We start from the raw sequence: 13,538 nt of genomic DNA on the forward strand, positions 1-13,538 counted from the left end.
TTATTCCCAGTAAGAACAGAAATAATATTAGAATGAGAACATACGCAGGAAGCTTTTACAAAATAAACCTCATTATTTGAAAAAAAAAAAATTGCTATAGTTCAGTTTTTTGAGGAAACCAAGTTACTGCTTTTCAGTAGAGCATGTATAAGAGCACCAAGGGGGCATACACAGTGTTGGATATTCATGCTGAACTGACAGGGAAACGTTTCCCTGCCACACTCACTCTGTAAACTTTGTATACTTTGTAAACTCTGCAGACCCTCAAGGCCAGGACCTTGTCTGAGGAGCTCCAGCAGCCAGGCCCCTCCCCCAGACCTCTCTAACTGTGATAACAGTGATTCCAGCCTCTGTAACGGTCACAAAGGTCATCTCAACTGAACCCTTCCCAGATTATGCTAATTTTAGATTAAAAGTCTAAACAAAAAACCAACAATCTCTGAGCTTCCCACAGAAACCCACCAATTGCTGAGCAGGAAAACCCACCAATCCCTAAGCTCCCCCAAGCTCAGGGCTTGAATTCCCACTAATCCTCACCTAGGACAGAAATACCCGCCCTCGAAAAATCAACCTTCTAAGAAATCCTATGTAAAGGCTGGGTCAGCTCAGTTCCCTGCTGGCCTCTCCCGGGAGCAAGGGCAGCCAAACCCGGATTTGTATTCCCACACCCTGGATCTTCCCAATAAATCGCTTTAATGAGATTTGCTGCCTGGCGTGACTCTCTCATAGAAGAAGCAGCGAAGCAAGGAAGAGAAGAAGCGGGGCGGAGGCTCCTGAGCTCCTGAGCTCCTGAGCTCCTGAGCTCGGCTTGGGGATACCCTCCCCCGGGAGCTGCTGAGGAGGCTTCCTCTCAGAGCTGTGGTGTTGCTGGATTCCTATGCCTACCTATGGCTCAGGATGCCCCTCCAGTGGGACACTGTCTCACCTCAGAGCTGTGGTTCCTGGGCTCCGGAGTTTCAAGACACTCTTCCATCTGAGTAGGAAGGCAGACACACACACACAGACCACCACAACTCTGCTGTTGCACAGAAGTATACCATGATTGTGCATCAAGAATAAGTTTACAGTTATATGTAAGTTATAATGTGCAGTAAGCTACAAAGGTAGATTTGATTTTTTTAACATTCTTTTTTTTGCCAAATTTTTTTTTTCAAGATTAGAAGAAAGTCGGGCAGGGTCAGATGGAAGGGGAGGAGGACCACCCCTATCAGTGGACTATGGGAGGAGAAGAGGGAGGAAGGATGGGATTGGGAGGGGATGAGGGAGGAGGTTACAGTTGGGATACAAAATGAATAAACTGTAGTTAATAAAAAATAATTAAAAATTTTTAAAAGTTAAACATGAAAAAGGGATTCGTGTGTGTCTGTACTTCCCTGTGTAAAGCCTTTCTGGATACATAGGAAATGCAGAAGATTATGGGCAGAATATGTGTGAGGCATCTATATACTTTGAAGCAAGCATGGCATAGTCCCCAGTGGATGACAGCATGAAGCCAGCAGCTCGACTGGAACAGCTGGAGTAGACCACGTTTGCCTGAGTGCTCTTGGCAAGCTGCGCCTGTGCGGGGAGTCTCTCAGCCGACCAACAACAATTCAGAAGGCTTGTTTGGTTTTTCATAATAGTGTGACTTACAGAGGGCGAAATGCTCATATCCAGAGATTCTGCGCCCTCTGACGAATCTCAAACATGTCCGTGCAGTCAAGGCCCAAACCAAGATGGACCATGGATCATATTTTCATCACCAAAAAAAAAAAAAAAAAATTTCCTCCCTGTTCACCCTGGCCAGTGCAACTACTGTGAGACTGGTGTCATCGTAGCAAAGTTCTACCTGTGGGAATCATTAATGTGGAATTATATAATGTATATTATTTCATAGCTGTCTTGTTTTGTGACATACATTTTTGAGGCTCACCCACATTAGTAATTTCTTCCTTTCTATTCCTGAATAGCGTTCCACCATACAAACAAACCATAGTCATTGATTTCTGGTGATGATTCACTTACAGTCAGTTTATATAAGGTAGGTTGTAAATCCCCTAATTCAGACTGACAGAAAAAGCCAAAATGTGAGAATTTTTGTCCAAGTAATGAGTTTTATTGCATTTCTGTGCGTACCTGAGTCATTTCTCCACCTCTCTGCAATGCAGAGATCTTCCCTCTGGCTGCTCCAACGAATCTATGTGATTTCAGCTCAAGCAGCCAATATTCTATGACTTCCATAGGGCAAGTTTTGCAAGGCAGATAAACTTGACTTGGGCTGTTTTCCACCTTTATCTCTTTTTATGCCTTTTTCCTTTCCAGGGCCTCCTTGGGGACAGCCATCCTGATTCCAGGCTCAGGTGGCCTTGACCCCAGCTGCCTGGGGCAGGCAGAAGTGGTCCTAATAAGCTAGTTCTAGGGGTTAGGTAATGGCCATGTAAAGGTTGCTCCCTGCCAAAGGAAATTTACATCTTAAAAGGGAGACTTTAGGGCAAGCAGCACGTAGAATTTAATCAATACATGTTGTCTCCATTATGCGGAAAGTCCAAGTTAGGTGATTTAAAAGTAAAATTAGAGGGTAAGCAAAATGGTTTTGCAGAACCAGAGAGACTCAGTGGCATCCACTGAGCTCTGTGGAACTGACACTGCCAGTTTGCCTCTTGCTGTCAAATAAAGGCAAGTGGGAGGCCATGAAGCCATCCAGACCAGTACTCAGGCACCTCTTAAACTCTCGCACTGATACTTCATTGTGGCTTGCACAGTCCTTCACAGCGAGCATGAACGGGACTTTGAAACGTTAGCTTTTGTTATTCTTCTTCAGTGGGCCAAGTTACTCCTAATAACACCCCTCCCCTCAGTTACTGCAGTAGATGAGGAAGAGGAGGAAGAAGATGGGGAGGAGCATATATCCCCTGAGTAGGCTTTCTATGGCACAAAGACAAAGAAATAGACAAGAACAATGACTCCGGCTTAGCCTGTTCATTCTGTAATATCAAGATAACACAAGCCAAGCCATTTGTGTTTGTTCCAGTGCTGGAAAGTCAAAGATTAGTGTGTTAATATTGAATGTCTGGGAAGGACCTTCTTGCTGTGTCACCTGACAAGATGGACAGAGGGCAGGAAGGGACCTAAGCTAGCTTCCTTCTACATGTGTGAAGGTGCTAAGCCATTCCTGAAGTCAGAGAGTCGTCATGAGCTCCCCACATAACTCACCTGCCAAACCACTACAGGGGGATTACGTTTCACTGTATGACTTTGGGGAGACATTTGGACCACAGCAGAGTTTTGGAATAGATTTGTGTTATAACCAGCTTTCTGCCTCTGTAACAGATGCCTGAGACAATGAGCTGTACAGGCCCTGGGTTTTGCAGCAGGACGGCTGCCTTGGGACCTGTGATCAGGGAACACACCCTGGCAAGGAACATGCAGTAAGGCTAAGCTATTCACTTTGTGACCGGGAACCAGACAGGCAGGAGGAGACTGGGGTCCCCTAGTCCCCTGCAAGGGCATGCAGTGTTGGAAAATATCCCAGTAGGCCTCACTTTCTAAGGTTTTAATTATTATGCTACAAGTCGCGGACCAGACTTGAACATGTGGGCCTTTGGAGGACACTATAGATCCAAGATTATAGCAAGACCTTTGAAATAAGAGACAAGAAGTTAAGATAGAGATTTTTAGTTTTCATAATCAAAGTCTATATTATAAAAGCCAATATTCCTAAGGACTACAAGCATCAATGCGCTATGGCACACTGACTTGGAAAACAGTGTTTCCTAAGAGATCTGGAGAAAGGGAAGGAGGAGAGGAAGGGGATAGCTGTTGGTTACTGGTAAATGTCCCAGGGGAGCCACATCTTTCCCTGGCCAAGCTTAGGGAGGAAAGACTAATAAGTTTGGGAATCCACAAGCAAGTGAGAACCCACTCACTCCTTAGCTGAAAAAGAGGGACACCTAAAAGGCATTACCCACACCAGTACGACAATGACAGAGCTGTAACAGTAGTGAGTGGTGATGGCACAGCCTGTCCAGGCAGACAGCACCTCAGGCAGCCACCGCCTATCACTCAGGAGAGCATTTGAAACTCTTTGGCTACATCCAGTGTCATGACAGGAATGAGCCTGATGCCACGGTAGCCTCTATCGTATTGCCATGTTGCACACAAGCCATGCTAGAGGTGCTGGATCAAAGGGCCACAGAGATCAAATCACTCCTTTAGTTAAATGTGGGGTGCCAAGGAAGCCTGAGGTGAATGCTCAAGGAGCGGAAGGAGTCCCGAGTGAATGTGTATTACTGACAAGGACCAGTGCCTCAGACCTGGAAATTGGCAAAGCCTTCCTCTGAGTAAGGCTCAGAGGCATGACAAAGCCTTCCTCTGTCCAAGCACACGTGTTTATGAACAATTATCCAGTATGTACAGAAACTAGTAACTGTGGCTTCCTCCTTCTGGATGACTGCAACCTGAGACTGCTCACTACAGAGGCTTCCTACCTAGGCTAGCAAATCCCTCCTCCTGCTTTATCCAACAAATTCTCTGAGGTTCCAGATTGTCCCATCAACCCATGCTGAATGCGGCAATTAAGTCAGTTTAAAACACACAGAGGGAAATAAGAGGCCAGGTAATGTGATGTCCTCAGCAAAAGGTCCAGCAAGGCAGAGAGGCCAGACCACTTGAAAACTGGACTACCCGAGCAGTGCCCCGTCAGCTTCCCTTGCCAAAGTTATGGCTACCAGGATCAAAGATGAGCAAAGGGGTCCAAGATTCAGAAGATGCTTGGGATCAATGCGGCCATTTGTGCTTAAGGGAAACCACCTGACGAGAGCCATGGCTCCCCAGTTAGTTTGATGGGCAGCTGTGGGTTTTATACAGCCTTAACTGGAGGCAAAGTAAGTGTTACTAACAGGTGGACAGTTGCAGACATCAAAAAATACAGTATTTCATGTGCCTTCTGTGTCTTTAGAGAGGTCCCTTGGCTGTCCCATGAGAGTTAGCTGCATCTTAGTTCTCCCACACCTCAAAATCTGTGTGTGCATAATATGCTCTTTTTACTTTATGTATGTTCAACATGCCTGCAGGGCTGCTTAATGGGAAGAATGTTCGTTGTGAAAGAATGAAGACCCGAGTTCAAGTCCCAAGCACCCATATAAATATGTGGCTGTGTCTTACCCCAGTGCTGTGGGGGAGGGGAAACAAAGACGGAGTCGGGATGGCTGCAGAGGCTTGCCACCAGCCTAGCTCCAGTTTCAGTCAGAGATCCTGCCTCATGAAAACACTGTAGAAAGTGGCAGCAGGCATCTAATACCGTCCTCTGGCCTCAGTGATACACTGGTGCCTCTGCTTTCGTACACACATACACACACACACACACACACACACACACACACACACGGAGGCAGAGACAGAGACAGAGAGAGAAGGGGAATATGCATAGAAGTTGCTGGCTTCCTTATCTCTTACTTAATAAATCTTCTAGAAGTGTTACCATCCCACTTGTTTTCTCCACAGCAGAATTTACTATTCTCAGCTATTAGAGCCAAGACAGATTCACTCAGCAGTACATCCCTCTCCCCGTGAGACACACACTCTGAAGGCACAAATACTTCTAACAGGGTGGCCAGCAAATCAGAGGACACTGAAAGATTCAATGATTTTACTGTGTTAATCCTGCCGATCCATGAGCATGGGAGATCTTTCTCACCCATGTTCATAGCAGCTTTATTCATAATAACCAGAAACTGGAAACAACCTAGATGTCCTTCGACTGAAGAATGGATACAGAAACTGTGGTACATTTACACAATAGAATACTGTTCAGCCATTAAAAACAAGGAAATCATGAAATTTGCAGGCAAATGGATGGAACTAGAAAAGATCATCCTGAGTGAGGTAACACAGACACAGAAAGACACAAATGGTATATACTCACTTATAAGCAGATCTTAGTCATATAGTACAGGATAGGCATACTACAATTCACAGACCCCAAGGAGATAAGCCCAATGGGCATCTTAGGCTTCATGTCAGCCCACTAGTTAAGGCAGTAGGGATGTCTCTGACATAGACAATGTTGCTTGCTTTTTGATCACTTCCCCCTGATGGTATTTTCCTAAAAGGCTACAGGGGAGGAAGACAAACTCAGTCCTCATGTGAATAGATGAGCTGGAGTGTCTGGGGGGGGCCTCCCCTATTCTGAAAAATAGGGGAAAGAGGATGGAAGAGGGAGGTGGGACTGAGAGGAGAAGAGGGAGGGGCCTATGACCAAAATGTAAATTGAATTAATTTTTAAAATAATATAGAAATCAAATATTTATAAAATATAAAATAAAAATTTTTATAAAAGTAGAAATGTCAGAATCACAGAGTTAAACACCTTGATCAGCAACATCAAATGGTCATCCCTGAAAACACACATACAATATAAATAGTTTTATATGCACTCAACAGGTTGTATTTGTATATTTGGGAATGTGTGTTTGTGTGTTTGTGTGTGTGTGTGTGTGTGTGTGTGTACATATGCAACAAGAATTAATGGAAGAGACCATAAATTTGAAAGAAAGGAAGGAGGGGGACATGGAAGGTATGCAGGGAGGAATGAGAAGAAGGAAAAGATGTAATTGTATTAAAATCTCAAAAAATCAAAAGAAATAAAACCACTTGGATCAGGATTGCTACTGTTAAGAGTGCTGTGAGCTACAGCAGGCCAATGACTCATTGAATCTACAAGAGGAGGGAAACACATGAAAAGGTTCCTAAACTCATTTCATCATACGGTGACAGAGTATCCTGCAGAATCGGCATTTCATGACGGAAGTTCTGGCAAGTACTGGTATCAGTTCCTAATCTAAATGAGAAACCTAGAAACAAACTACCAGGCAAAACTAAGCCAGGTCCTCACACAACCCTAATATACTCAAAAGCTGACATCCATTTCTTAAAGTTCAGTGAACGCATGCTTGTAATCACAGCACTGGGGAATCAGAGCTAGGAGGTTCCTGGTGGCTTTCTGGCTAGCCAATACCCCTAATCAGTAAGCCTCAGGCCCCAGTGCAAGACACTGTCTCAGAAGACAAAGTGGGACTGGAGAGATGTCTCAGCACGAAAAGCACTTGTGGGGCACGCTGATGACCTGAGGGTGACCCTTGGAACGACCCCCCCACAAAAAAATAAAGAAGCCAGAAGCAGCGGTGCACATCTGTAACTGCTGCGCACCAAAAGGAGATGGGAGGCAGAGATGGGAGTGGTGGCTAGTGTGGAAGCAAGAGAGACTCTGCCTCAAAACAAGGCCAAAGGTAAGAACTAACAAATGCTGTCTCCATAAGTGTGCATTGGTGTTCTCTGTCTCTTAGAATAGAAGATAGATAGATAGATAGATAGATAGATAGATAGATAGATAGATAGATAGATAGATGGATGGATGGTTATCCTGAGGAATAAGATTCAACATTGAACTCTGGCCTCTACCCCAAAAAGCACACACATCCAAACACAAGTACAGCATACATATGAACACACACACACACACACACACACACACACGATAAAGCTAATGGATTCCATACTAAGGAACAACACCTAAGCTTGACCTCTGGCTCCATCCCTATGAGCACATATGTGCAAAAGCATCCACACACATATAGCAAACACCTCAACAGTTAGCACACACAGTGTTCAGTGACAACCATTATCTTTACTCTCTAAATTATTATATGGAATATTCCATACTATAAAGGTAAGCAGTGTGATTTAGAGGACAAGTCCCTTCTTTAACTGATCTGTACTTCTGTGGTTTAAGTCTGCCTGCTGCTGTGAGAAAGAATTGGCATGCATTTTCTCCTGAAATAGAAAGGCATTCTAAGAACATACATCAACCCTCAGGAATCCTTCCATCTAAAACCCATGGATCAACTCATTCTCTCAGGGTTCCACTTTCTGTCTTTCTCAGCAGAGCTGGTTTGGAAAACTCAACTGGAAAGGTTTCAAATTTCTCAGACTTTATTAATTTTACAAAAATATGCTTTGAAGTATTATAACAAATAATTGAAAGTAAATGGCATGTTTGAGCTCCGGTCTTTGTTTGTCTGCACTTGCAGCACACACAGCCCTTCCGGCTGCCATTTTTCCACTACCACTGCACCACTGCTTGGGTTCCACGGCTCAGGTTGACTTGGAAATAATGCAGGGGGGAAGAAATGACCAGAGCACTGTGGCATGTGCCCCTGGTGCCAGGTGCTTGGATGGCTGAGAGAAGAGAGAATTACTAGAGCCCAGACAACACAGCAGGAGCCTGTCTTAAAAGAGGTGGCGAAAAGGGGAAGGGGAAGTGGGGCAATAGCCCCTGAGCACAATCACCACACAGACTCTCCTCAGCTGAGAAGAGCACCCAGTGGAGGCCTGTTAGGTACTCACCTCAGTACACACTGGTCGGAGCTCTGTGGGCAACTAATGGCCAGGCTCTTGCACAGGGCTGCCCAGTTTTCACAGCACCAGTCACCTGTGCTGTCTTACTTAAGAGAGGTCCTTCCTAGTCTCCATCCATCCTACGCGAGGCAGAGGTGATGCTCACAGACATGAGTGAACAGGCCCGAGGGGGTCAGCTGGAACCTTAGGTGGGGGAAGCACGATTTGATTTGGAGACTGCTCAGTTAAAGCCTGCCCTCTTTTTGCCTCTGCTGAACTTAGCAAGGAAGGCAGCAAAGCATAAAAGTCTCAAAGGGAAACTTGTGCTTTCTCCTGAAAGTGATGAGCTTGCTTTTTATTTTTACTTTTCTGTCTCAGTAACAGGCAAACAGGTTCACTGTGCTTAAGCAAATAGATTAGCCACTGTGACTCTCTTAAGAAAGGCCTAGAAGAGCAGATATAATCACAACAGGCATGAGACTCACGGCCTGCTGTTTTACTTGCTCTTACAAATGTCCGTGGTGACCTTAGGCCAAGATTGTTTTATCAGTTATTCACAAAGGTATGAATAAACAAATTTCCTAAGCGTAGGCCTGTCTTTCCTAATCTGTCCTTACCTTTATCAATCTTAAGGCTATAAGTAGCAAAGCATCGGCAAATTTAGGGCAGTGTCACAAAGGGAGGGGACGATGGGTTGTAAGAGTGACTCACCTGGACTTAGGAGATAAGGGGCTCTCTGGGGGAGTGCCATGCAGACTAGAAGACTAGGAGGAACACACTGGCATGAGGACTGGAGGCAGGGAGCCTAATGTGGGCTGATATGGGAGCCTAATGAGCCCTATGCTCACCCTCATAGCTTTAATACTGCAGCCTCCAGATCCCGCCCAGGCCAATGTCAGCAGCTGAGACTGTGGTCCATCTGGCAGCTTGGTTTATGCTCTCTGGGTGATCCTCAGCCATGGCCAGGATTGAGACTTGCTGACTTATACCTGTGCTGAGACGTTTTCAGAGTCGACACTATGTGAATTGTCTCTGAACACAGGTTGAAGTTTTATGGAAATTCAAAGTAAGCAATTTTAAAACAGTTTTCTTTTTTAAGAACTTTTTATTGGTTCTTTGTGAATTTAACAGCATGCACCCTAATCCCAATCATCGCCCCTCACCTCCTACCCGCCCTCCACCCTTGCAACCTCCCCTCAACAGAGAAAAAATTAAAATCTCCTGTGGAAGCTATAGTGTGTTCATGTGTCTCATGGTAAACTTTTTGTCCACACTTCTTTGTTTGCAAATGTTCATTGCAATGATTCGTTGGTCCGGTATAAGGCCTCCGGCTCCTGCTACTCTGTCAATACTGGAACCTCACCGGACTCCTCTCAGATATCCTGTTGTTGTCCTGTGTCATGGAGATCCTGTAGTTTTGGATCTGTAGGACCAGCTCCTTCATGCACTCCAGCAGTTCATGAATGGGGTAAATGTTGGGGTGAGACAATTTCAAAGCCTTGGATCTGGGCCTGAGGAGTATCTGAGTTGGTCAGCCTGCCATTCTCACGCCCTTGGGGCTGGCTCCACAGCAACCCCTGAAACCAGGGCCAGCTTTACCCTGCTGCCCTGGCAAAGTGCAAGGCCCATTCTCCCCAGTGCTGCAGCTGGTGACGGACATGGTCAGTTCTCCCATTCTCAGGACCCCCAGTTCTCCCTCCTGCCAGAGATGGCAAGGGAAGAGGAGGGGAGGAGAACTTCTCCTTCTCTCTCTCTCTCTTTCATATCCGTGGCCCCTCCCACACTCCCATCCTTGGGGCCAGCTCACTTGAAACCCTTGCGTCCAGGATCAGTTCTACTGTGCTGCCAAAGTGCGGTGCAGGGCCTGCTCTCCCAAGTGCTGCAGTAGATGAGAGGCAGGGCCAGCTCTCCTGTACAGCATAGGAGCCAGCTTTCTTGCCTGCTGTAGGTGGCAAGGGGTGGGGTGGGGGGGGGGATATCTCTCCCTTTCCCACGTCACCGGATGCCAAACAAGCGGTGGGGCCAGCTCCCCATGCTCACACTCTAGGGCCAGTTTGCCTGCAGCCCCACCACCAGGGTCAGCTCTTGCTTGTTGCCCAAGCAAGGTGTCTGGCCTGCTTTCCCTAGTGCTGCAACTGGTGAGGGGCAGGGACAGCTCTCCTGTTCTCATGACCCCAAGGCCCAGGGCTCCCCCTGCTGCAGGTGCTGACAAGCCAAGGGAAAGGAAGTGGTAGGGCTAGCTCTCCCACGCTCACATCCTGGGGGCGGCTCACCTGCAACTCCAGCAACATTCAGGGCGTGCTCTCTGCTCTTCTGAGCACTGCAGCGGGCTAGGGGCAGAGGCAGCACTGTGGCTCTCATGCCTCCAGGGCCACCTCTCCCACAACGCCCAGGTGAGGGGTGGGGCCAGTTCTCCACAGCCCTCAGATATCAACATGCCTCCAGGCAGCAGCCCAGACTGGAGAGGTCTGCCTGGCCTTTGATGATAACAGATCCCTGCTGCTGCCTGGATAGGGACCCAGAGGTCACCCCCAGCGGCAGCACGGGCCAGGACACCACCACTGTCCTAGATGGCATCATTGGCTCCTCACATCAGGCTGTTCCTCACTACCCTCCAGTTCTGCCTCTCTTCATTATGCCCACATCCTTCCGTTTCTCGTTCTCTTCCATTTCTTTACCACTTGCTTCTCTTCGTGGTGCTCAGGGTCTCTGCGTGTCTGGAGTAGTCTCAGGAGTGCTATGCCCTGCTGGTGTATTGTGGCACAGGGCAGGGGTCCTCTCAGGCATGGTCTGCCCCGACCCCAGGCCTGCATGGTGCCAGAGTGGTGGTCACCTCAGGGCCCCAGGGCTCTGGTCTGGTGGTTGTCTCATTCTCCCCCGTTGTCTGGTTTGCCCAAGTGGCTCCTTGTCATAGGCTCACTCCTGTTCGGGGCCTGTGGTCCCAGGCAGGGTTCTTCTAGTCTCTGGCTTGCTCCCCTTCCTAGGAGTCTGTCCGGGCCTACCTGGCATTGGGCTGGTGGTCGTCTCAGGCTTGCTTTTTTTCAGAGAATGTTAGGCAACTAATTATTCAGATCTTCGTAGGTCAGAACAGCGTAGACATATCCTCTGCCCCCTACTGAAACACATGTGATAGAGCAGCCACACCTGCAGTGCCTCCCCGGGCGGTAAAATTGTTTCCCTAATGTCTATAACGTGATGTCTTACTTATTTTAGATTTCAACAGTATTTATAATGAGAAATAAATTTCTTTATTAAAAAAAAACACGTTAGATGTTTGTGTATAGTCTAAATATTGCTAGATTTTCCCAGGAGTTGGGAGGAAACCATTTCTGTAGCAATTTCTTCTCATAGACAGTCATTCAAACTAAGTATAGTCATGTGACTCCCATTGACCTAGCCATAGTTAGAATGATCTGTGTCTGCCCAATAAGAAACACCTGAAGATGTGATTATCTAGAATTCTTTCTCTGACCTGTGATCCCTGGTGGCTTGTGCTGACTGATGAGAGAGGGACAGTGAAGCCAAAGCAGGAAGGACTGCAAAGCCCACACAAAGGGAAATTCATTTGCAGGGCCACTCACACCATTTGTTGTTTTAAGCAATAACAGGTGAGGATCCAATTATTCTGGCACAGTCTAGCCTCACGAATAACTACCTTCTCAATCCAGTAAATCTCAAATTATTTTTTGTCTTTTGCTATTCTGATCCATAGACTTTCTAGTCACACCCACAATCAGTAAGCCTATTACTATTTCCCCCCTTTCCCTTTGTGTTGTAACTCCTTTCTGTCTTCCTTTCCTACTTAGTAATCCACTTAAAAACCCATTAGGGATATATAAGCAGGATAGTCAGAAGGTTGCTGACTGAAAGGTGGCCCAATGGATTAGTGGATTTGCTGTACGAATGGGGATTTAAGCAAATAAATAAATATATGAAGGATTATTCAACCAGGTTTTCTCCGGTCTGATAAGAAAAATTTAAATATAAAAAGCACGGAACAAATGTGTTTCAACTGAACTAGAGGCATGGTTAGAAACTCATGTTGAATTTTGATGCTTCTGTCATGGTTCCATGCACTAGTCCCTGGAAACAGCAATAGAGCAAGCACACAGCACCACGCCAAGCACACAGATTTGTGGCAAAACATATTCTACCAGCAGAGCAGAGGAGGCCTCGGAAAACACTGAATGACATCCAGGCTGCATCCCTGAAAGAACAACTGGCTTTTGTTGTTTTTAAGTGTGGAGACAATTTGATACTGAGATGCTGAGACATGAAAAAGCACCCAAAGCATGATGGGGCGTGTCAAGATGACACAAAAACCAGTTCAAACCACTGGGGATACCAGAACTATGGGAACATCAAAGTAAATGTGATCAGAATTGATTCTAATTAAATAAAATGTGGAGACCATGCAGATTTAGGAAAAGAGGGAGATGATGAGAAAGCTCTCTGTGCCAATGTATGCCAGTTATTGGATGTAAAAGAGAGAATAGAAGCAGAAAACCACCATTTGGCAACAATCATAATAATAATTAGTTCATGCAAAACACATCAATAAATGCTGAAATTTGCAGGCAAAATTTAGAAGACAAGTGGAATAAAATACATAGCCCCAAAGTATCTTTGCATAAAAGACCTATTCATTACAAAGGAAAAGAATTACTTTCTAATGCAGCAACCTGGCAGAAACCGCCTGGATCAAGTGTAGCATCACCTGGAACAGCATCAAATGCTAATCATGAGGCCGCTAATAAGCTGCCAGAAAACATTTACATTGTCTTAGATATTCCTGCCAAGGATGCATGCATAGCCTGACCTGTGAGGGAACAGCAGAATCCCCTAAGCCAAGCAACATTCTACAAGGTAACTTGCCCATTATCTTAGAAAATGTTGTAGTCGTAAAGTCAGGGTGAAACTACGGAATTTTCTGGACTGAAGATATGTGACGAGCGCCATGTGGATCTGTGTTAAATCATTTTGCTAGGAAAGCCGTCATTAGGGTAATTGGTAAAATCTGACCGCAGTTGCTGATTGCACGGGTTAGTTTCTTATCAAATTGACCCAAGCTAGGGTCATCTGGGAAAAGGGGGCCCTCAACTAAGGAAAGGTCTCCACTGGACTGGCCTACAGGCAGGGCTGGGGGTACTTTCTTAATTGGTGAT

At 46.0% G+C, this 13,538-nt stretch overlaps 1 pseudogene; it reads right to left on the bottom strand.

Moving 5' to 3' along the window:
* Window positions 1–11,420: 11,420 nt before the first annotated feature.
* LOC132653391 (small nucleolar RNA SNORA17) lies at window positions 11,421–11,539 on the bottom strand (annotated as a pseudogene).
* Between the last annotated feature and the right edge of the window lie 1,999 nt (window positions 11,540–13,538).

This window comes from Meriones unguiculatus, chromosome 3 (assembly GCF_030254825.1).
Source record: "Meriones unguiculatus strain TT.TT164.6M chromosome 3, Bangor_MerUng_6.1, whole genome shotgun sequence".
Classification (NCBI taxonomy): Eukaryota; Metazoa; Chordata; class Mammalia; order Rodentia; family Muridae; genus Meriones; species Meriones unguiculatus.